At 44.7% G+C, this 23932-nt stretch overlaps 1 long non-coding RNA gene across 1 annotated transcript; it reads left to right on the top strand.

The window, feature by feature from the left end:
- Positions 1-1882: 1882 nt before the first annotated feature.
- Positions 1883-23480, top strand: LOC125138172 (uncharacterized). The gene is made up of 3 exons (XR_007137592.1): positions 1883-1940; positions 8699-8757; positions 23228-23480. It is a non-coding gene; the product is annotated as an uncharacterized LOC125138172 (long non-coding RNA).
- Positions 23481-23932: the final 452 nt, after the last annotated feature.

The following is a 23932-nucleotide window of genomic DNA, read 5'->3' as shown; positions in this document are numbered from 1 at the left end:
GATTCAATCCTTGGCCTCGCTCTGTGGGTTAAGTATCTTGAGTTGCTGTGGCTATGGTGTAGGCTGGCAGCTGCAGCTCTGATTCAACCCCTAGCCTGGGAACTTCCATATGCTTCATGTGTGGCTCTAAAAAGCAAATAAATACATAACTAAATAAAGGAATGAATAAACAAATATTAGGGGTAGTCCTGGCCTGATGATTCTTCTAAGAAGGGTGATCTTATTGTGCCATGTCAAAATCGGCCTTGCATAATGCAAGTCACAGCCATTCAGACTCCCAAGATCCCTTTCCCAGGTGCCATGATCCCCCAAGATGCCTGGGCATTGGGGATCCACTGCCTCTCCCAGACTCAGAACCATCAAAGTGTGTGAGTTCTGGGTCCTTTCTTCTCTGTCCAGCCCAAGCCCCTGCCTTCAGGGAAACACAGACACACAGACACACAGACATGTACACACAGACACAGAAACACATATACACACAAATATGTACGTACACCCAGAGAGAAACACACCCACACATGTACACACATACACACGTATAGTTCCACATACACATAACACACACAGGTACACACTGACACACACAGCCAGGTTGCAATTCTGTTTTGTTTTGTTTGGCCACACCTGCGGCATGTGTCCCCAAGGGAACTCCCAGGTTACAGTTTTGGACCAAACCTTCTGGAAAACCCAAAGTCTTACTGCATTATGAGGTTCTAGAATTCCCAGCAGGGAATCAGAATCTCCCTAAATACTCTTACCTTGGGCTCTGCAATTATTCTCTGTTTACCCCTCACATCTGCTCTCTGCCCTCTTCTGCTGGGCTGTATCCCAGCAGGCTGACTCCCAGACCTTCCCCACGGGGCTTCCTGGTCTGGCCAGGACTGCAGCTTTGGGGTGAGGGCAGCAAGGGCGCTCAGATATCAGCCATACTGTAGAGGGATCCCCAGGTCTGGCTTTCACAGTGAAGCGCATTTATACCTACATTTAGCGAAGTACCGCCTGGAGGTGTTGCTTCTCCGTGTAACAAGATACACGTCAAGAAAGACCAGACCTTGGAGTTCCCGGCGTGGCTCATAGGAAATGAATCTGACTAGCATCCATGAGGAGGCAGGTTTGATCCCTGGCCTCACTTAGTGGGGTAAGGATCCAGCTTTGCCTTGAGCTGTGGTGTAGGTCGCAGATGCAGCTTGGATCCCCATTGCTGTGGCAGCAGCTGCAGCTCCAGCTCCAATTCCACCCCTAGCCTGGTACCCTCCATATGCGGGGGGTGCAGCCCTAAAAAGACAAATAAAAAAAAAGACCCAACCTCTCCCTCTACCGTTGATGAACCTTGACCAAGAGCTGCGATTACCTAAACTGAGCTTGAAACAGCCCAACCCGGTTGGATTCTGGATATTTCATACATTTATTTATGTATTTATTTATTTGTCTTGTTAGGGCCACACCTGCGGCATATGGAAGTTCCCAGGCTAGAGTTCAAATCAGAGCTACAGCTGCTGGCCTGTATACCACAGCCCCAGTAACACGGGATCTGAGCCACTTCTTCGACCTGCACCACAGTCAGATCCTTAACCTACGGATCAAGGCCAGGGATTAAACCTGCGCCCTCACAAATATCGATTGGGTTTGTTATGGCTGAACCACAATGGGAACTCTTGTGGGGGCTGACTAACCCCAGTTTGGGGAAATATACTAACATCAGGCCGAAGTGTGATGCTGCTGTTGGAGCCCTTGGGCCAGACTGTTCTTGTATATTTCCAGCGGGGAAAAGGACATTGCCACCTCTCAACAGTTCAGACAATAGATTAATTACCTGAGGCCAGTAGGCCACAGACAGAAGTAAGGAAGACACACCCTTTTTTTTCTAGGGATGGAAGATGATGGGCACAAATCCGGAAGAACTTCGAACTTTCCAAGAGGAAAGGAGGTGCCACAGCCTGGTAAAGGGAACCCTGAGGTTAAACTGGGGCTTAGACGTTTTAGAGAACCTGAGTGCTGAACTGGTCTTTCTCTGCTAGTATCATGCATCCTTTTCATCACTGTCAAATCGTCAGGAGACAGTCCTTAAAACAGAGGTATAGGGAAGGAAGAAGCAGGAGCGTCAGCGGTGTCCCTTCAGCCGGGCCCAGAAGAGCACGTGGGTGGGAATAGCATCAGTTAGCAAAGGAGACTGCCTCGGCCATCCAGGAGGATGCCCCTGGGGGTCAGACACAGACAGGTGACAGCTGGAGGAACAGGAAGGCAGACGTGACGTACATCCTGGGTAGGGCTCGGCGATCACTGAGCCACAGCCTGAGAGGGACTCATTTCCAGGAAGAGTAGTTTGAGTTACAGGTAGGATAGGTCAATTCAGATAACCGAAAAAGAAAGGGACCCTGATGATACTTCATCGTGAGTTACTTGTTCCATTGTAGGAATCGAACTTCAAAAACATGCCTCTACATCACATGTGATGGTCTTTCATCCAATGTTCATATTGGGCAGTGCTAAAATAGGTGGGTGGGCGCTTAAAAACTCTGTCCCTTGGAGTTCCCGATGTGGCTCAGCAGTTACAAGCCCAACTACTATCCATGAGGATGCAGGTTCGATCCCTGCCCCTGCTCAGTGGGTTAAGGATCCAGCGTTGCTGTGAGCTGCAGTGTAGGTCGCAGATGTGGCTCAGATCCTGTGTCACTGTGGCTGTGGTTGGTGTAGGCTGGCAGCTGCAGCTCCGAGGGGAACCCCTGGCCTGGGAAGTTCCATATGTCGAAGGTGCGGCCCTAAAAAGAAAAAAAAAAATCTGTCCCTAAATTTGAAAAGTGGGATAATTTTATACTCCCAAAAGCTAACTTGAAGCTGTAAAAAGGAAGTAATCCTTTCCCAAGTTATCGACCTAAAGAGCTCATGCTCCTGAGACACTACAATAATCAAATGGGATCGCAGGATGTTTGATCGATGACTCTTGCTCATAATGCTCCTTTCAAAGTGCATCTAGGTCTCTGCTAATAATAGTCATGAATCACATCACCCCACAGAAGACTGGGCAGAGGGTAATTATATCAGGTAATAAAATTGAGAAATAGCCAGCCATTTAGACCTGGGAAGCTATTTTTGTACAAAGTACAAAACACAGGATCCGTGTGACATATTCAGGATGGAGCCATTTATGGATGAGCAGCAGAAGTAGATAAATCTGATCCCTAAGTCAATGTCTCTAGAACATGAAGCCAAGGAGGACTTACTGCTTAAAGTCAGCCCTGGTGTGGGACGGGGCCCAGGGACAAACACACCTTGCACAGCCATTGACTAGGTGTCCCTGTAGGACAAGTCTCTTGGCCTCTCTGCGCTTCAGCCTCAACTACAATAGGTGGAGCTGGAATAAATACTCTTTAAGGTCCTTTCCAGCTCCAAATTTCTCTTTATTGTTTATGATTTTTTATTACTCAATGAATTTTATTACATTTATAGTTGTAAAACAATCATCACAACCTAATTTTATAGCATCTCCATCCCAAGCCCTCAGTGCCTCCCCCCACCCCACAACCTGTCTCATTAGGAACCATAAGTTTTTCAGAGTCTATGAGTCAGTATCTGTTCTGCAGAGAAGTTCATTGTGTCCTGTTTTTAGATTCCACATGTAAGTGATAGCAATTGATGTTGGTGTCTCATTGCCTGACTGACTTCACTTAGCATGATAACTTCTAGGTCCATCCATGTTGCTAAAAATGCTGTTATTTCGTTCCTTTTAATGGCTGAGTAATATTCCATTGTGTATATGTACCACATCTTCTTGATCCACTCCTCTGTGGATGGACGTGTAGTTGTTTCCATGTCTTGGCTATTGTATATAATGCTGCAGTGAACACTGGAGTACATGTATCGAGTCATGGTTTTCTCTGGATAGATGCCCAGGAGGTGCCAATTTTCTCTTTAAAACAGATAGGGAAATAGTTCAATTTCTGGGAGCCAAAGAAACCAAAAATTGTTGCAGGCTCTGATTTAAACAAAGCTTCTGGGAATTCCCACGTGGCTCAGTGGTGACGAATGCAACTAGTATCCATGAGGACTCGGGTTTGATCCCTGGCCTTGCTTTAGTGGGTTCAGGATCCAGCATTTCTGTGGCTGTGGTGTAGGCTGGCAGATGCAGCTCCCATTGAACCCCTAGTCTGTAAGTTTCCATATGCCATGGGTATGGCCCTAAAAAGACAAAAAATAACATAAAATAAATAAACAAAGCTCCTAATCAGCAGTTCCAGTATGCGATGTCCATCAGAGCATGTTAAACCGTCCTGGAAATCTGGATTCTCTGGTTCCCAAGAACCAAAGTGTGGAATATTTCACAAGTTTCCAAGATAGTTCTGATAGGCTCTGAAATTTGAGAAGTACTTGTTCTGCTAAATCATCAGGCATGATGACTAGTATTGGAAGGAGCTGAAAAGAGAAGCAACATTTATTGAACATTTGTTCTGTGCCAATACTGAACATATGTCACCTAATTGAATCATCATAACCATCTTCAGTTCAGATAAAAAGAGACATTTTCCTTAGAAGGAGAAATGTATCCCAGTTGCAAGGAAGGCATGAAAAGTTCTAGGTAATTCCTGCAAGTTAATACTCCATGTCGACTCTTGCCCAATTAAATAATTAAGCTCCTTGTATGCATTTCTTTGTATATTTGCTTTCTTCTTTTGAAGTCAGGTGATAAAAGGAGAAATAAGTTACATAAATTCAACATACTTGCAGAAATATAGTATCTCAAATGTTTAAGTAAGCTAATTAAAACAGCAAAAAAAAAATCAATGAAGAATTAAGATGCAGGAGTTCTTGTTGTGGATCAGCAGGTTAAGAAAATGACATAGTCTCCATGAGGATGGAATTTCCATCCTTGCTCAGTGGATTAAGGATCCAGCATTGCCGTAAACTGTGGCATAGGTCTCAGATCTGGTGTTGCTGTGGCTCTGGCGTAGGCCGGCAACTGCAGCTTTCGTCTTTTGTCTTTTTTGTTGTTGTTGTTGTTGCTATTTCTTGGGCCGCTCCCGCGGCATATGGAGGTTCCCAGGCTAGGGGTTGAATCGGAGCTGTAGCCACTGGCCTATGCCAGAGCCACAGCAACGCGGGATCCGAGCCGCGTCTGCAACCTACACCACAGCTCACGGCAACGCGGGGTCGTTAACCCACTGAGCAAGGGCAGGGACCGAACCCGCAACCTCATGGTTCCTAGTCGGATTCGTTAACCACTGCGCCACGACGGGAACTCCCAACTGCACCTTTGATTCGACCCCTAGCCTGGGAACTTTCATTTGCCACAGGTGGAGCCCTCAAAAAGAAAAAAAAAAAAAAAAAAGGAGAATTAAGACCTTCCTTGGGCAAATAAACTTGTCAAGCCGTAATTTAATTATATGTTTCATTTTGCATAAGCCAGCCAACACGCCAAAGATTTACTCAGCTGCAGGAAAAAATTAAGCACTCTTATATCTCACACCTCACACATAAACTCTCTCTTTAATGATGTTTGTGTTTTTCCCCTTTGATGTGCCAACTGCAGGGGAGGACTAATAAAAAGTTGAAAATTTCAGGTTGCTAGGACACATCATCCATTTATTCTTTCTTTCTTTCTTTCTTTTTTTTTTTTTGTCTTTTTAGGGCCACACCCACAGCATATGGCGGTTCCCAGGCTAGGGATCAAATTGGAGCTGCAGCTGCTGGCTTACGCCACAGCCACAGCAATGCAGCATCCAAGCTGCATCTGCAACCTGCACCACAGCTCCTGGCATTGCCAATGCCAGATCCTTAACCCACTGAGCAAGGCCAGGGATCAAACCTGCATCCTCATGGATCCTAGTCAGACTTGTTTCCACTGAGCCACAACAGGAATTCCCATCCATTTATTCTGAAGTATGAATCTCCATTCTTGCTCATGCTGGGAGAAATGATCAGTAAATCTTGAGAAAGACGATCAGTTTTCAAAGTGCTTTTCTCAGAATTTTGATTTGAATGACACTGCTCTAGAAAAGCTCCATGTTCTTTATTCTTGGGCGCTTGGGATGGTGCTCGGACAGTCCAATGAGTTAGCCTTTGGCACGGCAGGTACAGCGCACTGGTGGTTCAGCCACCAGGAGAAATAAATTTATAGATATCTCAACACGTCAGAGTGAAAGCAGAATTTGACCCTTGCAGAGAAACCATGGTTGTCAGTGGAGGGGGGGAACTAGAATCACGTTCCTGGGACCACATCACTCTGGCTTTTCTAGCCCTGACATTTCTGGGCTGCATCAGCAGGCACTCAATGGCTGGAAGGAGCTAGATGGTGAGGGCTTTCATCCCTTGCTGTGTGGGGCTACCCTGGAGACACCCCCCTGGGCCAGCCAAGCATCTGCACTGTTTGGAAGGGTAACCTCACTCCTGATGACAAGCGTGGGCCTGCGACATAGACTTGGCCAATCACCGTATTCGTTTCCCTGGCCATAAGGAGGGATCTAGGAGTGGGTAATGACCCACATGGAACCAAACAGAGACCTTTTCTGAGTCTGACATATAGATAAGGGGAAAGAGGAGTTTTCAATTGGGAGGATGTGACATTTAGGCCACCATTAGCCATCTTCTCCACTATGACTCTGCAGAGAAAGCCCACCTGCATCATGAGGTCAGAGATGAGAAGTGGATGGAATCAGATCATTTCAGGGATGCCCAGGAACAGGCATGGTGCCTGCAGTTCCTCTCTGGTCCTGTGAGGTACCCCAGGAACAGTCTCAGTTTTTTGTTTTGTTTTGTTTTTTTTGTTGTTGTTGTTGTTAGTTTTTTTGTCTTTTTTTGCCATTTCTTGGGCCACTCCCGCGGCATATGGAGGTTACCAGGCTAGGGGTCGAATCAGAGCTGCAGCCTCCGGCCTACGCCAGAGCCACAGCAACGCGGGATCTGAGCTGAGTCTGCAACCTACACCACAGCTCACGGCAACGCCAGATCCTTAACCCACTGAGCAAGGGCAGGGACCGAACCCGAAACCTCATGGTTCCTAGTCGGATTCGTTAACCACTGCGCCGTGACGGGAACTCTGGAACAGTCTCAGTTTTATGAAGCAATATCCTGTTTTGCTCTTAAGCCGATGGGGTTGGCTTTAGGTCCCCTAGAATTGATAGAACTTCAGTAAACATTCTTGGTTACCTGTTCCAGGAAGTGAGAACTCCCTTAGTTTTCAGCTAGGTCTCCTTGACCTGGTTTAGCTCACAACCTCCCCCTTGAACTTGAACCATATCATCACGCAGATATCCATCTCTTGAATCATGTAGCAATAAATCACCCTGAAGAAACAATGCACTGTGTTCTGGTGAAAACACATACGGATACTGGAGTTCCCTTCATATCACAGCAGAAATGAACCCGACTAGCATCCATGAGGATGTAAGTTCGACCCCTGGCCTCACTCAGTGGGTTAAGGATCCGGCGTTGCCATGAGCTGTGGTATAGATCACAGATTCGGCTCCAATCCCGTGTTGCCGTGACTGTGATATAGGCCAGCAGCTACAGCTCCAATTCGACCCCTAGCCTGGGAACCTCCATATGTCTCGGGTGTGGCCCTAAAAAGCAAAAAAAAAAAAAAAATTTTTTTAAAGTAGGGATACTGATTAACTATTCACAGGATAGCAAGGCCAGGCACACACCACCCACAGGGCTACTTTAGTGTCTATCTGCAGAAGTGGCTAAATCCCAGATATAGGATGACAAATGAGGGACTCTGTGGTGCCAGCTGCTTCTATTTCAGTTTGGAATCTGTCCTCATGGAATTTCAGCATTATTATCTGGTTTCACTCTCAGGATGGCATATTTTGTATATGCTTTTATGGAATGCGTGCTGACTACTAACTTCCCTTATGTATAAACACCAGCGTTTCTCAATAGTGGCTCTGTTGACTCTTTGGACTGGATGATTCTTTTAGAGGCTGTTGGGAGCAGTCTGGGAGTTTGAGGAGCTGTCCTGTGCATTGTAGGATTGTTAACTGGCCCCCACCCACTGGATGCCAGTAGCACCTCCTACATTGGTGCAGTCAAAACTGGGTGTTCAAGAGTTCCTGTTGTGGCACAGCAGAAACGAATCTGACTAACATCCATGAGAATGCAGGTTCGGTCACTGGCCCTGCTCAGTGGGTGGGGGATCCAGCATTGCTGTGAGCTGTAGTGTAGGTGAAAGATGTCAGATCTGGCGTTGCTGTGGCTGTGGTGCAGGCCAGCAGCTGCAGCTCTGATTTGACCCCCTAGCCTGGGAACCTCCATATGCCACTGGTACGGCCCTAAAAAGAAAAAGAAAAAAACAAACAAACACAAAAACTGTGGTCAGGCCTTGCCAAGGATACCCTGGAAGACAAAACTGCTTCCAGTTGAAAACCCCCAGTTTAGGCAGATCACCAGCTTTGGACATTAGGTCTTTGCAAGATACGTTTTTTTTGTTTTTTTTTTTTTTTTTGGCACACCCACGGCATATGGAAGTTCCCAGGCCAGGGATCAAATCCAAACCACAGCTGAGACCTACACTACAGCTGCAGCAAGGCTGGGTCCTTAACCCACTGTGCCAGGCCAAGGATCCAACCTGTGCCTCATCAGCAACCCGAAACACTGCAGATCTTTAACCTGCTACACCGCAGCAGGAACTCCTTTGCAGAATAGTCTTGTCTTCCATGATTGTCCTCAAAAAACACCTGCTTATTCATTGTCTATATATCCTCAGATTCCCAAATAATTGAGAACATTTCACTAGCAACAGTTGAATTGGGGCCATTAATCCAGGTAAGTATCTGTAATTAATTAATTTATTTATTATTTATTTATTTATTTTACTTTTTTTGTCTTTTTAGGGCCATACCCATGGCAAATGGAGGTTCCCAGGCTAGGGGTCAAATCAGAGATACAGCTTCCGGCCTACACCACAGCCACATCAACCTAGATCTGAGCTGCATCTGCAACCTGCACCACAGCTCACGGCAATGCCAGATCCTTAACCCACTGAGCAAGGCCAGGGATCGAACCCACAACCTCATGGTTCCTAGTCAGATTCGTTTCTGCTGTGCCACGACAGGAACTCCTGTAATTCATTTATACATGACACACCACCACACACAACACACACACACACACACACACACACACACACAGGCATCTTTCTGAGCCTCGACTCTCCTGAGTCCTCTGATTGGACTAATCCATATTTCATAATTGCCTCAGTCGCCATAATTGCAGCTGATAACAAAGATTCAATCAAGGTCCGATTCCGGGTACCCATTTTTTTATCCAAAATTGATCCTGCCTGCCCCAATATTTATTTCTACATTGGCCCAGCATTGAAGCCAGCTCTCCAGCCAAACTCATTCTCTATTAAGGTTGCCAGCTGGGGCCAATAAAAATGAAGGACACCTAGTTCAGTTGGAATTTCAGATGAACAATGAATAATCTCTTCGTCTAAGTATGTCCCAAATAACCCTAAACCTATTACAATGCACAAGACAGCCCAGACCACAAAGAATTATACAATCTAATACACAAACAACTCATACAACTCTACAACAAAACAAACAATCCAGTAGAAAATAGGCAGAAGACCTAAATAAACATTTCTCCCAAGAAGACATACAAATGGCCAGCAGGCACATGAAAAAATGCACAACGTCACTATTATTAGAGAAATGAAAATCAAAACTATAATGAGGTACCACCTCACACCAGTTAAAGTGGCTATCATTAATGAGTCTACAAATAACAAATGCTGGACAGGGTGCGGAGAAAAGGGGACCCCCCCTTCATTGTTGGTGGGAATGTAAATTGGTACAATCACTATGGAAAACAGTACAGAAGTACCTCATAAAACTAAATATAGAACTATATGACCCAACAATCCCACTCCTGGGCATATATCCAGAAAAACTTTCATCAGAAAAGATACATGGGAGTTCCCGTTGTGGCTCAGTGGTTAATGAATCCGACTGGAACCATGAGGTTGCAGGTTAAATCCCTGGCCTCGATCAGTGGGTTAAGGATCCGGCGTTGCCGTGACCTGTGGTGTAGGTTGCAGACGCGGCTGGGATCCTGTGTTGCTGTGGTTCTGGTGTAGGCTGGCGGCTACAGCTCCGATTGGACCCCTAGCCTGGGAACCTCCATATGCCACAAATGCAGCCCTGGAAAAGCCAAAAAAAGAAAGAAAGAAAAAGATACATGCACCCGTTTGTTCGTTGCAGCACTATTTGCAGTAGCCAAGACATAGAAACAACCTAAATGTCCATCAATAGATGAATGGATTAAGAAGATGAGGTACATATTGTATACAATGGAATACTATTCAGCCATAAAAAGAACAAAATTATATTTCATTTGCAGCAACATGGATGGAACTAGAAGTTCTCATACTAAGTGAAGTAGGTCAGAAAGAGAAGGACAAACACCATGTGATATCATTTGTACATGGAATCTAAAATGTGGCACAAATGATCTACCTACAAAACAGAAACAGATCATGAATATGGAGGGCAGACGTGTGTGGCCAGGGGCAGGGGACAAGGGGGGAGAGGGATGCTGGTGGTGAGGTTGGGGTTGATAATGCAGACTGTTACATTTAGAACAGATAGGTGATGGGCTCCTGTTGTACAGCACAGGGAACTGTGTCCAGTCTCTTGGGTAAGAACCTGATGGAAAATGGAAAAAATCGGTGGCTAGGTCCATTTACTGCACAACGGAAACAGAAGGAACATTGTAAATCAATTATAACTTAATAATAAAAGGAAAAAAAAGAATTATGCAGTCTATATATTGCATGAGACGACCATGCATTTTACCAGGCAATATTTATCTCTACCACTGGTTTTTTGTTTTTTTTTTTTTTGGTCTTTTTGTCTTTTCTAGGGCTGCTCTCTAGGCATATGGAGGTTCCCAGGCTAGGGGTCTAATCGGAGCTGTAGCCACCGGCCTACACCAGAGCCACAGCTACGCGGGATCCGAGCCGAGTCTGCAACCTACACCACAACTCACGGCAATGCTCGATCCTTAACCCACTGAGCAAGGCCAGGAATTGAACCCTCAACGTCATGGTTCCTAGTCAGATTCGTTAACTACTGAGCCACGACAGGAACTCCTCTACCACTGTCTTGAATCCTGTTGCCTTGTGCCATTTTCACTAGTTTTTCCCCACCAACTCCTTAGACCCACAAGAACAATCCCTTATCCAGAGGGACCCCTTGTGGATAATGTGCTTGTCAGATTCAGGTTTACTCAGTGTTTCATCCAGGGTCCAACCAGGAAACCAGAAACAAACTGGAATTTTAACATAGTGAATTGGTTACACAAGTGATGTAAGAGGCTTGAAAAACAGGAAACAATGATGTAACTTGCAGATTAGCAAAAGCCTAAGTTTGTTCCCATCCCTAGGCTGGAGGGACAAAAGGAGACTCAGGTCTGGGTCACAGAAGCTGGAATTTGAAAACAGGCTGGTCCACCAGAAGCAGGACACAAGAAGAGATACTGTTCCTGTGTCCACCCAAGAAGAAAGAACAGGAGTTCCCATTGTGGCACAGCAGTAACGAACCTAAGATCCATGAGGACGCAGGTTTGACCCTGACCCCACTCAGTGGGTTAGGGATCTGGTGTTGCTGAAAGTTGCGATGTAGGTTTCGGATGTGGCTCGGATGCTGTGTTGCTGTGGCTGTGGTCTAGTCTGGCAGTTGCAGCTCCAATTGGCCCCCTAGCCTGGGAACTTCCATATGCCCCATGTGCAGCCCTAAAAAGCCAAAAAAAAAGGAGGAGGAGGAGGGGAGAGGAAAAACGAGGGGGAGGAGGAAGAGCAGAGGGAGAAGTACCCTGGCTCCTCCACCAATCAGTTTCCTACCAGTGCTTCCCAGTGGCCAAACCCTCCAAACACCAACCACCAAGAGACCTGGGAACTTCGGCCAGTCTAAAGCAGTGAGTTCACGGACACCGATCCTCAGGGTCCAGTCTGCTCTTGTCAAGGCTGGGCTGTCTCTTCTAGCTCCATGGAACCAGAGCGGTTGAATGGTCCCATTGTTAGGATTCAGGTAAAGTCTTGCTAACCACTGTCTCACTCACCAGTGCCTACTCCAAACTGATCCGTGAGAAATTTTGAGGGGTTTTTTTTTTTTTTTAATTCTGATTGTGTGCATCAGTTTTCCCGGGATGAGTCACATTTTCACTGTTTTAAGTCCTAGTCTCCCCATTTCAGCTCTTTCTGTTAGTCCCTAGAGCTGTTCACAAACGCTCTGGCTCCCACTTGCAGGCACTTGGCGGCACTGCACGCCCTGCCTCCTTTGAGATCAAGTGTGACCATGTGACCTGCGCTGGCCAATGACGTTTAAGCAGAAGCAACATGTGTTGCTTTAGTTGAAGCTTTACGAGAAGGCATATAATTTGCTTTTCCATTTTCTGTCTTAGGAACAGCCCATGAAAGAATTTGCCAAGATTGAATATAGGTCCCTATATTAAATTCCTATTGCCTCTATAACAAATTACCACAAATTGTCTTCAAACAAGACAAATTTTTTTATTGAAGTACAGCTGATTTTCAATATTGTGCCAATTTCTGCTGTACAGAAAAGTGACTCAATTATACACATATATACATACTTTTTAACATTCTTTTCCATAATGGAAAAAAAGATCCAGAAGATTGGATCTAGTTCCCTGTGCTATATCAAAGGACTTCATTGCTTACCCATTCTTTTTTTTTTTTGTCTTTTTGCCATTTCTAGGGCCACTCCCATAGCATATGGAGGTTCCCAGGCTAGGGGTCGAATCGGAGTTGTAGCCGCCAGCCTACGCCAGAGTCACAGCAACACAGGATCCGACCCTTGTCTGCAACCTACACCACAGCTCACGGCAATGCCAGATCCTTAACCCACTGAGCAAGGCCAGGGATGGAACCCGAAACCTCATGGTTCCTAGTCAGATTCATTAACCACTGCACTACAACGGGAACGCCTCCATTCTAAATGTAATAGTTTGCATCTACTAACCCCAAATCCCCAGTCTATCTCCCCCCATTTTCCCCCTTGGCAGCCACAAGTCTGTTCTCTATGTCTGTGAATCTGTTTCTGTTTTGTAGTTAGGTTCATTTGTGCCATATTTTAGATTCTACATAGCAGTTATATACGGTATTTGTCCTCTTTGACTTAGTATGAGAATCACTAAGTGGAACAGGAAAGAAAGCCCAGAATTAAACCCACGCACCTACAGCCAACTAATCTATGACAAAAGAGGTAAGAATATACAATGTGGGGAGCTTGGGGTTAATAGATGCAGACTCCTGCCTTTGGAATGGTAAGCAATGAGATCCTGCTGTGTAGCACTGGGAACTATGTCTAGTCACTTATGATGGTGCATGATAATGTGAGAAAATAGAATGCATATATGTATGTGTGACTGGGTCACCATGCTGTACAGTACAAAAAAATTTGTATTGGGGAAATAACTATTTAAAAAATAGTAATAATAACAAACATTCTGTTTATACAAAAAAATAAAATAAAGAATATATAGTGGAGAAAAGACAGCCTGTTCAATAAGTGGTGCTGGGAAAACTGGACAGCCACATGTAAAAGAATGAAATTAGAACACTCCCTAACACCATACACAAAAATAAACTCATAAAGGGATTAAGGACCTAGTTATAAGACCAGACACTATAAAACTCTTAGAGGAAAACATAGGCCAAACACTCTCCGACATAAATGACAGCAACATTTTCTCAGATCCACCTCTTAGAGTAATGACAGTAAAAACAAAAATAAACAAATGGGACTTAATTAAACTTAAAAGTTTCTGCACAGCAAAGGAAACCCTAAACAAAACGAAAAGACAACCCACAGAATGGGAGAAAATATTGGCAAATGAATTGACTGACAAGGGATTAATATACAAAATTTATAAACAACCTCCTACCACTCAATACCAAAAAAACAAACCACCTCATCAAAAAATGGGCAGAACAGAGTTCCCATCATGGTGCAGTGGTTAACGAATCCAACTAGGAACCATGAGGTTGCAGGTTTGGTGGCCTTGCTCAGTGGGTTAGGGATCTGGCATTACCGTGATGTGGTGTAGGTCACAGACACGGCTCGGATCCCACATTGCTGTGACTCTGGCATAGGCTGGCATCTGCAGCTCTGATTAGACCCCTAGCCTGGGAACCTCCATGTGCTGAGGGAGCTGCCATAGAAAAGGCAAAAAGACAAAAAAAAAAAAAGGGCAGAAGATCTAAACAGATAATTCTCCAAAGAAGACATACAGATGGCCAAAAAACACATGAAAAGATGTTCAACATCATTCATTATTAGAGAAATGCAAATCAAAACCACTATGAGGTACCACTTTACACCAGCCAGAATGGCCAACATCAAAAAGTCTACAAACAATAAGTGCTGGAGAGGGTGAGGAGAAAAAGAGGGTGTTCGAATTAGTATGAGAATCCCTAGTTTATCCATGTTGCTATGAATGGCACTATTTTGCTCTTTTTATAGCTGAGTAGTATTCCACTGTATATATGTACCACATATTCTTAGTCCATTCATCTGTCTCCCAAGGCAATAGAAAAAAAATTTTTAAATGGGATCTATTATTTCTAATTTGTATAATGATTTTTATTTTTTTTCCATTATAGCTGGTTTACAGTGTTCTGTCAATTTTCTACTGTACAGCATGGTGACCCATACATACATTTATATATTCTTTTTTCTCACATTATCATGCTCCATCATAAGTGACTAGACATGTATTATTTTTAAATAAAACAAGTTTCATTTATTTAAAAAAAATGGGACCTAATCAAATTTCCAAGCTTTTGCACAGCAAAGGAAACCATTTAAAAAAAAAAAAAAAAAGAGGAAGTTCCCGTCATGACTTGTTGGTTAACAAACCTGACTAGTATCCATGAAGACATGGGTTCAATCCCTGGCCTCACTCAGTGGGTTAAGAATCCAGCATTGCAAGACAAAAAAACAAACAAACAAACAAAAAGGAAGTTCCCGTCGTGGCGCAGTGGTTAACGAATCCGACTAGGAACCATGAGGTTGCGGGGTTCGGTCCCTGCCCTTGCTCAGTGGGTTAACGATCCGGCGTTGCCATGAGCTGTGGTGTAGGTTGCAGACTCAGCTCGGATCTGGCGTTGCTGTGGCTCTGGCGTAGGCCAGTGGCTACAGCTCCGATTCGACCCCTAGCCTGGGAACCTCCATAAGCCGCGGGAGCAGCCCAAGAAATAGCAAAAAGACAAAACAAACAAACAAAGAATCCAGCATTGCCATGAGCTGTGGTGTAGGCCGGCAGCTGCAGCTCGGATTCAACGCCTAGCCTGGGAACTTCCATATGCTGAAGGTGTGGCCCTAAAAAGCAAAAAAAAAACAAAAAAAAAACCAAAAAAAAAACAAAAACAGAGAGAGAGAGAGAAAAGACAACTTAAGAATGGGAGGAAATATTTGCAAACAGTGCAACTGACAAGGGCTTAATCTCCAAAATATACAAATGACTCATACAACTCAACAACAAAAAAAAACAAACTTATCATCTTATAACTTTGGAGGACTGAGTCCAAAGTCAGTCTCACTGAGCTAAACTAAAATCAGGGTGTCAACAAGGTTGGTTCCTGCTAGAGGCTTCAGGGGAGAATCCATATCCTTGCCTATTTTCAGTGTCTAAAGGCTGCCTGCACTCTTTGGCTTGTGGCCTCTCTCACCTCACTCCAACCTCCTCCTTCTGTGGTCACATCTCATACCACTGCCTTTGACCTGCTTGCCGCCCTCTTACAAGGACCCCTGTGATTACATTAGACCCACCTGGATAATTCAAGCTCATCTCCCCATCCCTGAATCCTTAACTTGGAGTTGCCTGGTGGCTCAGTGGGTTAAGGATCCAGCTCATGGCTGTGGCTCTGGTTGCTGCTGTGGCATGGATTCAATTCCTGGATCCCTGGCCCAGTGAAATTCCACATGCCATGGGCATGGCCAAAAAAAAAAAAAAAAAGAATCAAAATCCTTAATCATATCAGCAAAGCACCTTTTGATGTTTAAGGTAATATGTGCTCAGGTTCTAGGTTTCAGGACCTGGACATTTTTGGGGACCCTTATTCTGTCTACCATAGTCCCTGAGATTTCAGTGAGCAGAGCCCCTCATGCCAAGCTGCATGAGACATGCAATATAAGTAAAAAATTAACTTTCATGGCACTGAGTCTCTCAGATTTAGGGAGTAGTCTGTTACTGATGCAAAAGTTAGTCCATATTTGTATCTTGTTTCTTTTCTGTCTTCTATCTGTACTTTGAAATATTTTAAAATAACTTAAAGTATTAAATCTATTTTCTGCACAAAGTACACTTTAAAAATATTGTGCCACAACGATCAATCTACAAGCAACCCAAGGGTTTTTGTTGTTGTTCCTGAACAAAAGTAACTCTAGATCTTTCGAGTAGACCTAAAAATAAATGTTGCACATATTCGATACCTTAAGAAGATCCTTTCCAGAATCCAAAAAGTCTTCACAGATTCCTGTTGTTCAAAAAAATTAACAGGGTAGCAATGTTGATTTACTTAGATGTTGAGCCAGGTAAGAGAGAAAATAAACAGCTTATTCAAAGACTTTTTTTTTTTTTGTCCATTTTTTGCTTTTTAGGGCCACACCCGAGGCATATGGAAGTTCCCAGGGTAAGCATCGAATTGGAACCATAGCTGCTGGCCTACACCACAGGCACAGCAACGTGAGATGGGAGCCGCATCTGTGACCTACACCACAGCTCATGGCAACAGTGGATCCTTAACCCACTGAGTAAGGCCAGGGATCGAACCTGCGTCCTCATGGATGCTGGTCAGATTCATCTTCCCGGAGCCATGACACAAACTCAGAAAGATTATTACATTTAGTTTTGTTTTTCCTAAGAGTCGAGGCTGGGGAGCTAGGGTCCAGACAGTTGAAATGAAAACATTTATGTGAATTTCTAAAGTACAATGATTACTTTCCCTCCTATAATTAGGTCCCAGGTCATAAAGAGTAGAGTGATCAGTGTCTTACCATCTTGAAGTGCAGAATCCAGGCTGCGTCCCCATCCACGTCTCTTCTTCATGAATCAGATGGACATGTGGACATGTCAGGTTCAGTCCAAATTGGTAGACTGCAGTGTTTTGGTCACATATCCCTCTAATCAATAAAACATTTGTAGCACCTGCTTCCAATATGTATACCTGCCCAGGTGTTATGAGCATTATAACAAACAAAACAAAAAATAAAATAAAAAGATAAAGATGAAATAAGTACTGTTTTTAAATGCCTTGCAATCACTATGGCATTATACTCCATTAGTTAATATTTCAAGACACAATATGCCCTTAAGTAGAGGCTCCTGATTAACGACAGTAGATGTGAATTTAACAGACATAAACCCAAATTGTAAACCATCTTCTTGATCATTTTGAATGTTTTTGTCAGAATTTTTAACAGGTTTCATTTTCTCCCCATTATTTTTACCCTTTCATGTGGCTAACAAAGGAGTTTGTTCTGGAAGTAAAAATGTTTGCTCTTTTCTTTTTTTCTTTCTTTCTTTTTTTTTTTTTTTGGCCACACCCACAGCATTGGGAAGTTCCTGGGCCATGGATCCAACCTGCATCATAGCAGCAACCAGAGCCACGGTCGTGACAATGCTGGATCCTTGGTCCACTGTGCCACCAGGGAACTCCTGCTCTATCATTTTTGTTGCTTATTTCCTTGTGACTGTATTATTGTTTACACTTCAGTCCATGGTTTCTTTGCAGGAAATCTTTTTAAAATCATTTGTCTGTTTTATGAGAATTAATTAAAACTAGTGCATTTCTAAAAAACAGGTGCGATAATACAGCTGGGCCTGCATAAGGGTGTCATACTGTGCTAAAAGCAAATAAAGCAGGGGAGGAAACCACCATCAGCCCTTCTGAGTTCTGGAAGGCCCACTCTTCCCTGAGGATGGTTCTGTGTGTGTGATCCCACCATGACACAAGACCATGTGACACTGGGATCAGGTGAGAGTGCTGTGTCAGTGTCAGTCCCTGTATTCATTCTTTTTTTTTTTTTTTTTTGGCTTTTTAGGGCTGCACCCACAGCATATGGAGGTTCCCAGGCTAGGGGTCCAATCGTAGCTGTTGCTGCTAGCCACAGCCACAGCACCTCAGGATCCCAGCCTTGTCTGCGACCTACAGCACAGCTCACGGCAATGCCGGATCCTTAACCCATGGATCGGGGCCAGGGATCGAACCCACATCCTCATGGATACTAGTCAGGTTCGTTAGCCACTAAGCCACGATGGGAACTCTATGTATTCATTCTTCCATTACTGCCAGGAGACATGTGCCCTACTCTGTAGAACTCTAATATAAATCACCAAAATACAGTTTTCTAAAAGGACTTTTACAGGAGCCATGAATTTATGTATGTAGCAGAAGACCCATATTCTTCTATTCAATTAGCATGGCTGTTATAGAACACGTTTCGAAGAGTCTGAAGCCTGGAGAGGCTGGATGACTTTCCCTTGACCCCACGGAGGGTTCTTGGCAATTAAGACCAGAAATCAGATCCTCTGAGCCTCAGGCTAACACGCTTCCGGGTAACACCATGAGATTATGAACGAGTAAATTTAGTAATTTCGTGACTGAATTAAGTCCTGCCGGCCTCTCTTCAGCATCGTGCTGTGGGATGGGGGAGAGGGGACTCAAGCCAAGAACAGGAGTAGAAACCAGGTGGTGACAGCCCTGGAGATGGGGGAATTTTCAGTTCCCTGCAAGCAAGATACGAGAAGGGACAATTTGCTTTTGGGCCCCCCGTTTCTGTTTGTCTCACTGACAACAAACTTTATATTGATTACAGTTCTCCTGAAAAGAGTTCTCTTATGCTTCCCCTGCCAGATAGTCGGGGACATGATATTTAATGTCACATTGATTATACTGATGCATATTGATTATATTCAGGGACTGCCAGCCAGAAAGGTATCTGGTGTGGCAATCGGGAAGGAAGGATACAATGTCCCTACAAATGCAATAAGATGAAGTTAATTATGTTTCCCTCCTGTACTAGGAAAGTTCAATCAGAGAAGCAAGACCCCGATGAGTATTATGGGATAGGTAATTTATTATGGAGTCAAACCTTACACACTTTGGGAAGGAGCTGAGGAGGAAAAGGTCCGAAAAGTACGTGGTGCAGGTGGACCAGCTGGATGGAGGTAAAAGCGGTGGCGGGAGAGGCTGGCAGAGAGAGGTCTCTGGAAGGCTGTAGGCTCACCGTGGCTCCTACCTCTGTGAGCTCCCAGCAAGACATTTCCTGATGGGTCTGGGTCACTGCTGGTGAGTAAGCCAGCATTTATGAAGAAGAGCTGGACTTGCAGTGGGGAAAACCGGGAGCAAATGAGAACCCACTGGTACCTTGGTGACAGCTCCAACTGCCTCTACCAACCTTCAAATGGCTGGTGCTGCATTTCTGCCTCTTAAATACCACATGCGTGTGCAGGAGTTCCCATTGTGGTGCAGCAGAAACGAATCTGACTAGTATCCATGAAGATGTGGATTCGATCCCTGGCCTTGCTCTGTGGTTAAGGATCTGGCATGGCCGTGAGCCATGGTGTAGGTCATAGGCACAGCTTGGATCTGGCATTGCTGTGGCTGTGGTGTAAGTCAGCACCTGCAGCTCCAGTCTGACCCCTAGCCTGGGAACCTCCACAGGTGTGGCCCTAAAAACAAACACACACAAAGCACTGCTCGAATTTGTCCTGTGGCTGCCTCTGAGGATATGGGGCTGTCACTGTCCCATCATGTCTCCCTGCAAGGATTTTGCTTTTTTTTTTTTTTTTTTTTTTTTTTGGCCATGGGTGGCATGAGAAAGCTCCAGGGCCAGGGACCAAACCCATGTCACATCAACAACCTGAGCCACAGCAGTGACAACACCAGATCCTTAACCTGCTGAGCCACCAGGGAATTCCTGCAAGGCCGTTTGGTTCATAGGTGGGACATGCTGGTTTGGAGCCAGACCTGAATTACGGAGGATGTGGAGATAAGGCAGAAAGAGCTTCCTGCAGCTCCTCTTCTCAGCCTTTGCCTGGAACCTCCGGAGAGGAATGTAGCTGCTGTCACCTTGATTTTGGCCCAGTGCTCTGGTCTGAACATTTGCATCTTCCCAAACTTCATATGTTGAGATCCTACCCATGATGCAATGGTGGGTCCTTTGGGAGATGATTAGGCCATGAGGGTGGTGCCCACGTGGATGGGATTAGTGCCCTTATAAAAGAGACCCCACAGAAATCCCCAAAGCCTTCCACCAGATGCCAACACTGCAAGGAGAAATCTACAGCCCAGAACAGGCCCTCCCCTTTCATGCTGGTATTTTGATCCCAGACTTCCAGCCTCCACAACTGTGACAAATAAATTTCTGTTGTTTATAAGCTACCCGATCTGTGTTTTTTGTAAGAGCAGTGCAAGGGGACGGAGAAACTATCTCCCTGGCAGTCTGCTGCCAATGACTCACTGATTTGAGGGTACAAAAGGCCAGCCCACTGGTCTCAAGGAGGGGACACCTCTGCAGTGCAATTCATGCTCCAGAGCTTCCCATGGGCCAGGCTGCACCTGCTGAGGCTCCATCTGCTCTCTTCCACTTTCCTCTCTCCCTTTTTCCTGAGAGCACATCCTCAAATAAATCATGGGTACCTGAGTTCCTGTCTTAGGCTTTCCTTGTAAAGAGTACCAATCCATGACCCCTCTCTCTCGCAGTCTCCTCATCAGCCACATGGTCCCTTGGCAGTTTTCAGAATGCTGGGCATTGGTTCCTGATAAACCTACAAAGATTTTATTAACCCCATTTTACAGATGAGGAAACTGAGGCACATAAATGTTAAATAAGTCATATAGCTTGTAAGTGGTGGAGCTTTGACCCCAGGCTGTTTGACTCCAGACACTGTGCCATCACATAACATTATCATACTGATTTATTTATTTACATTGTTTACTAATTTCCATTTTGTTTACTTTGGTTATTGTGTGTCTCCACCCACTCAAATACAAGCTCCTGGAGGATATGTATCTTTGTGTGTTTAGTCCACTACTATATCGCCTAGTACCTAAAGAAGTCCAGGTACTATGCTATTTATTTATTAAATATTGATTAAATTACATAGTTTCTGTGGCTCCAAGCTCTTCTACTTCCTGGATTCAAGGGCAAAAACACATGGTAAGAAGGGTAGGTTTGTTATTTGCATTTTAGCCAAGCATCCACATCATGTAATAGATGCTTCTTCCTTCCCATCTTGATTCAGCTCTGTAATAAGTTGGATGCAAGATATTTAAGGCATACGGTGATTGCTTAAATTTTTGGCATTTGAAATATTTTTAAATGGAAGCATTTTAGAACCGTGAGTGCAGCTGTGTAATTGTTGCCTAAGATAATGATCTCGGGTATTCCAAGTGCCAGAATTGGCAATGATGTCATTGAGGCCTTACCAGAGACAATCAAGGCTGAGAGAAGACTTGTATGAATCTAAATTGAAAGTTCATGGCCAGCGTTCCTGTCCTGGCTCAGCAGTTAACAAATCTGACTAGCATCCATGAGAATGCAGGTTCGATCGCTGGCCTTGCTCAGTGGGTTAAGAATCCCACATTGCCATGAGCTGTGGTGTAGGTTGCAGACGTGGCTTGGATCCTGCGTTGCTGTGGCTGTGGTGTAGCCCAGCAGCTACAGCTCCGATTCAACTCCTAGCCTGGGAACCTCCATATGCCTTGGGTATGGCCCTAAAAAGCAAAAAAAAAAAAAAAAAAAAAAAGTTCATGGCCAAAGTCATTTGTTATTATAGTCCAGTACCACTCACTGGGACTTTAGGGAAAACCACCCCTCCCCCGCACCCCCTGAACAGCACATCATCCAAGTGCTAAACTACTTTAGCAACCGAAGCAAAAAAGCAAAACACAAGGAAATCAAAACATCACATTTAAGGAGCTCCTGTTGTGTCTCAGTGGGTTAAGGGCCAGAGATAATCTCCTTAAGGATTCAGGTTTGATCCCTGGCCTCGCTCAGTGGGTTAAGGATCTGGTGTTGCCGTGACCTGTGGTGTAGGTTGCCGCCTTGGCTCAGATCCCAAGGTGCTGTGGCTGTGGCGTAGGCCGGCAGCTATAACTCCAATTTGACCCCTAGCCTGGGAACTTCCATATGCTGCAGGTGCAGCTATTAAAAAAAAAAAAAAATCATGTTTGCTGCTAAGAAAGCTGACATTGCAGAATGTGGCTTGGACTTAAAAGCCAAATGTTTTCCTAACACTAGACCCTAGAACTAGACAAACACACGGTGACTACTGAGTCCCCCAGGCAGGGCCTTAGCCCTATAAGCCAATAGCTTGAAGGAACAGAGCAGGACACGCCGTCTCTGCAGGTACGCCAGCTCCCAAGAGGCTTCCAAGAGAGGGGCTCTGTCCCGATTCTCCTTCTAAACCCACTCGTTAGACAAGTTACTGTATCTCTTCTAGAAAAGAGTGAGTGATGGTGCAGAGAGATGCCAGGAGTGTGGCATGATGGATTCCCTTCAATGAAAGGGAACATTTGGAGTAGGGAATAATATTACATTTGTGACAGCTCTGCCCCGTGGGCAACTGGATGACTCTGGAAGAAATTTCAATTACATTTTTGCTTTAGGAGTTTGGTGTTACAGGATAGATAATCAATCTTTAGTCTCTTGCAGCTACTATTTTGCTTCTTAGTTACCACAGCTACAACGATTTAAATCATAGGAGTTTCGCAGCCAAAAGTGAAACTTAAAGATATCTCTGCTGCTTTCCTTTTCACAGATAATGGAATCAAGGCCCAAAGGGTGATCTATTCTGTCCTATAACAGGAGTTGTGCACAGATTAGGCAGGACCAGAAGAGGAACCTTTGTTCTTTTTCTTCTCACTCTATTTTTTCTTTTCTTTTCTTTTCTTTTTTTTTTTTTGTCTTTTTGCCTTTTCTAGAGCAGCTCCCATGGCATATGGAGATTCCCAAGCTAGGAGTCTAATCGGAGCCATAGCCACCGGCCTATGCCAGAGCCACAGCAATGCGTGAATGGAGCTGCATCTGCAGCCTATACCACAGCTCACGGCAACACCGGATCCTCCACCCACTGAGCAAGACCAGGGATCGAACCCGAAACCTCATGGTTCCTAGTCGGATTCGTTAACCACTGTGCCATGACGGGAACTCCTCTTTCTTCTCACTCTAAAGCCCTTATCCAATGGCCTGTTTTTCAGCTTGTCATCAAATTGTCCCTGGTGCCAAGAAGGAGAGGAAAGAGTAACCCTCCACCAATAATAAGAAACAAAAACGTAATACGTCTACTTCACAGCCAAGAGGTAAGAGGATGAGGTGTTTAAGGAGAAGACAGCCAACATTCACTAAGGGACGTCAAATGAGGGCCTCATCAACTCCTACTGTCCCTTCCATGATATGGTACCTCCCACTGAAGTTCCCCATCTCCCCTAGCCTGTGGTGCTGTGGATACCGAAGATTCAAAATTCGAAATTTGTTTTTCATACAAATATAAACTCCAGCATCCTAATGATGTCTGTTTTAAATTATTTATGTACAGCTCAAACCTCCTGGGCATCGCTTTAAAAAAAAAAAAAAAAATCCCACATTGGAGTACCCGATGTGGTTCAGGGGTAATGAATCCAATGAGTATCTATGAGTATGTGGATTCCATCCCTGGCCTCATCCAGTGGGTTAAGGATCCAGTGTTGCCTTGAGCTGTGGTATAGGTCACAGACGAGGTTTGTTCTGGCATTGCTGTGGCTGAGGTGTAGGCCAGCAGCTGCAGCTCTGATTTGACCCCTAGCCTGGAAACCTCCATATGCTGCAGGTACGGCCCCAAAAGAGACAAAAACAAAGAAACAGACAAACTAATGACAAAAACAAAACCAAAACCCCTACATTACTGTGAATTATGAGTTTTTCTC

Source organism: Phacochoerus africanus, chromosome 10, assembly GCF_016906955.1.
Source record: "Phacochoerus africanus isolate WHEZ1 chromosome 10, ROS_Pafr_v1, whole genome shotgun sequence".
Lineage (NCBI taxonomy): Eukaryota > Metazoa > Chordata > Mammalia > Artiodactyla > Suidae > Phacochoerus > Phacochoerus africanus.
This window is presented reverse-complemented; position numbering and strand designations above follow the sequence as displayed.